Source organism: Chrysochloris asiatica, unplaced genomic scaffold (genome assembly GCF_000296735.1).
Source record: "Chrysochloris asiatica unplaced genomic scaffold, ChrAsi1.0 scaffold00084, whole genome shotgun sequence".
NCBI classification, from domain to species: Eukaryota; Metazoa; Chordata; class Mammalia; order Afrosoricida; family Chrysochloridae; genus Chrysochloris; species Chrysochloris asiatica.
In genome coordinates, this window is record NW_006408602.1 from 11,015,417 (window position 1) to 11,019,539 (window position 4,123).

The following is a 4,123-nucleotide window of genomic DNA, read 5'->3' on the forward strand; positions in this document are numbered from 1 at the left end:
CATCAGGACTGATTGTGAGGGTTGGAAATGTAAAGGTAGATATTTAGTAGTAAGGAGGGGACTGTTTACTTTGCAGTCTAGGATCAGAGGTCCCTAGAACCATCAAGGGAGAAGAGTGGAGTGTGGGACCCTACCCAGAGAAGCAGTGACGTCAGAGATGGAGGTGGAGACGATGTTGTGGAGAGATGAGCAGCTGGGGACTTTAGAGATGGAGAGGGACTGTGTGCTGGTGGGGGGGCAGGCTTACAGGATATACCCTTTGGTTGATTGAAGATGCATGGAGGGGATTGTAACCATGCCAACGAAACAATATACGATAGAATGAATGTAAAGCTAATGTCCTCCCATGTAAAAGGTCACATAATTCACAATAAAACATTTAAAAAAAAAAAAAAAAAAAAAGCTTGGTTTTAACCGCAAGTTCTGTTGTTCGAACTCACCAGCTGCTCATCGAAAATCTTATACAGGGTTCTCTGAGACCAAACAGACTCAAGAACACTTAACAACAACAATGCGTAGATATCTATCATTATTGTTGTTGCTATTAAGTGCCATCAAGTCAGCTCTGATTCATAGCGACTGGTAGATTTGAACCACCAACCTTGTGGCTCAAACTGGCCTTGCAGTCCAGAGCATTATATTGCAGCACCACCAGGACACCAATATCTATCAATATGCATTCCACTTCATTTTTGAAAACTTCCAATTTTCTTACATTTGTACTAAGATTCATACTGAAGTGTACTGCTGTTTCTTCTCACTTTGAGTTGTGCCTCCTAGGCAAATGAAGGTCCTGAAAAGTTTTCTTTATTCACGTTATTATGGTCAATCATATTTTGAAGAGTCAGTTCTTTCCCAGGCATATTTTGAGTGCCTGTCAACCTGAGGGGCTGTATCTGCAGCTGTGCAAAATGCTTTCATCCTCTGGTACTGTTCTACTACTATTCATAAACTTTAAGTGGCTAACCATTCAGAGGCGGTCCCGCTCTCCTTCTTCCTAGTCTGTCTTATTCTGGAAGCTCTGCTAAAACCTGCCCACCATGCATGACACTGCTGGTGTTTAAAGAACTGGTAGCATAGCTTCCAGCATCATATAAACACGCAAGTCACCACAGTATGACAAACTGACAGATGAGTGGCGGCTTGCATGGATAGTGAGACTTTGTCTCATATACTTTGGACATGGTATCAGGATGGACCATTCCCTGATAAAGGATATCATACTCAGTAAAGGATAGGGTCAGCAAAGAAGTAGAAGACCCTCCCTTCACTGCAATGAGATAGATTGACACAGTGGATGCAACAATGGGCCCAAACATGACAAAAATTGTGAGGATGGCACAGAATTGGGCAGTGTTTCAATCTGTTGTGCAAGGGTTGCTAGTAGCTGAAGCCTACTCAATGGCACCTAATAACAACAGGCTGACATACATTGAGCTCATACTTTTAGTGTATTAAAAAAACCAGTATATTTCATTCTCATGTATCAATTGTGCATTCTTACTCATATTGATCGTTGACCTTTCTCTTTGCAGAACCCAGGGATTATTGAGGACTGCTCTGCCATCTTCAATATGGATTTCAATTTGGAGACGTACTCTCAGCCAGATGGCATTACCATGGAGACTAGAAGTATGAAAAAAACACTCATGCGAGGTTCATACAGGCCAATCCTGGATGTGGTACACATTACTTCTTCTTATGTTGTTGTTAACTGTCATTGAGTCAGTTCCTACTCATAGTGACCCTGTGCAGAATTTCTGAGGCGTGGCTGTTGGGTATGAAATGCTGACCTTGTGACAAGCAGTGCTTATCCTATATTTCTAGCCAAGGACTCTATTTCTCTTTACAGTTCATCAATTTTAGAGACACATGTCTATACTGAATTGGTAGGAGCTGTATCTAGCTTGTCCCCAAGCAGAGTCAACAGATACTTGGTTGCCTGTTTGTTGGCTTTTTTTTTTTTGGTTGTTTATTTGATGGACTGCTAACAATCTCTTACAGAGATTATTTTATTTTGGTCCCATTTGCTATTTAATTGTGGCCATATAGAATACCTGGAGTCCTGGTGTGGCGCTGTGGGTTAATGCACTAGACTGCAAAGTCATTTGAATCGCAAGATCAGCAGTTCAAGCTCACCAATCACTCCTTGGAAACCCTATACAGGGTTGCTAGGGTTGGAATCTACTCGACAGCACTTAACAACAACAATAACATATAGACTACCTGGTGTGGCATTGTAGGATCAGCACTGAAATGTGAACCACAAGGTCAACAGCTCAAACTCACTAGCCGATCCCCAGAAACCCTATACAGAGTCACTGTGAATAGGAACGGACTGAATGGCACTTAAAAACAACAATATAAAAGAAGATCTCTGGGTAGATTTAATATTTTCTACTTTATACTTGGGGTCTTGATGTGGCACTATGGGTTCATGTGCTGGACTACAAAATCAGTTTGAATCACCAGATCGGTGGTTCAAATCCATCAGCTATTCCTTGTGAACCCTATACAGGTTCGCTATGGGTAGGAACCAACTGGACTGCACTTAATAACAGTAATTACTTTATACTTGCTAACTTTTTTTCAGTCATTCACATTATTAGTATGTATTTTATTATAACAAAATAAAAATTGTTAAGTGCACTCAAGTTGGTTCTGACTCATAGCTACCCTGTATAGGGTTTCCAAGGAGTGACTGATGGATTTGAACCTTGACCTTGTGGTTAAAACCAACATTTCCTGGAGTTCATTACTTATCCTACAGTGCTACACCTGGCTAAAATCAACCCAAGTGTTATGATCTAGATGATATCTACAGTTATTATTTGTATTATTTGTGTTGTGTCTTTTCATATTTTTCCTACACATGCAATATTTCTTCATTGAATATGTCAGAGACTTTATATGTTGACAATAAATAAAATCTAGTTATTTTATGTGAAAATAATTTATTGTAAGAGGCGGATATGTCTCGTACACTGCAATGTGTGGAATATCAGGTTTTGATAGTCCTCTGACAGGAACAATGGAGCCAGGAAAACTACTTAATCATATTATGGGCATGTTCTATTAGAAACACGGCTGTTGTTAGCACCCTTTGCAGTATACCAATGATGCTGGGAGATCTAGGTGACAAGAAGCAACTGTCTTTATTACTGTTTTTGCCAAAATATGTGATTTTTTCCTGTGATAGGAGCGTTTCACAGAATACAGTTTTTCATTCACATTTTACATCCCTTGCGCATGTTTGTCAAGTCAATACTGAGTCATACTGACTTTACAAAATAAAGTAGAACGGCCTATGGGTTTTCCAAAGCTGTAAACTTTAAATAAACGAATCGTTGCTTATTTTTGCTATGGAACAGATGGTAGATACAAAATCGAGAGCATAACCACGTGTCACCAGGGCTTCTAGGTCTTGCATTGTGCATATGCAGATAATCTTTAGAAACCAAATGGCATATGCCCTAAGATCAGGTGAATAAGATTTTTCATTAAATTTTTAATTAAGCCTTTGAAACACAGGAAAGCAAATTAGAAATTATAGAAATAAGTGTTGAATGAGACAGTGTGAAGAATCGTGCTGTGATGGTCAATTTTATGTGTCAGCTGGGCTAGGCGATGGTGTTCAGCTGTTTGAACAAATGATACATTTACTGTGATGGCATAGTTACTTGTGATTGCATCAGCTGGACTTAAACTAAGATTGCTAATCCATAATGTGGGTTTGTCTCAACTAATCATCTGGAAACAATAAAAGCAAAAATTGAGTTTCCTTAAGAGTGTATCTAACCTGCAGACTACAAATAGATATTTTGTCTGAACTCTCTTCATTCTTCTCACCTCCTCATCTAGGGATTTTGGCATACAAATCTGGAGAAATATTTAGCCTATCTCTTAAGCTCTTCATCTTGGCCTTGCCAGTACCGCTCAATCTTGTGAGCCAGTTCCTTGAAGTGAATCTCGCTGTAAATATATATTACTGCTGTTGTTGTTAAGTGCTATTGGGTTGGTTCCAACTCATGGCAACCCTGTATGTATGTTTCCAAGGAATTTTAAATAGTCCAGGTAGCAACTTAAACCACATACTTCATGGTTCACAGTCCAATGCTTATCA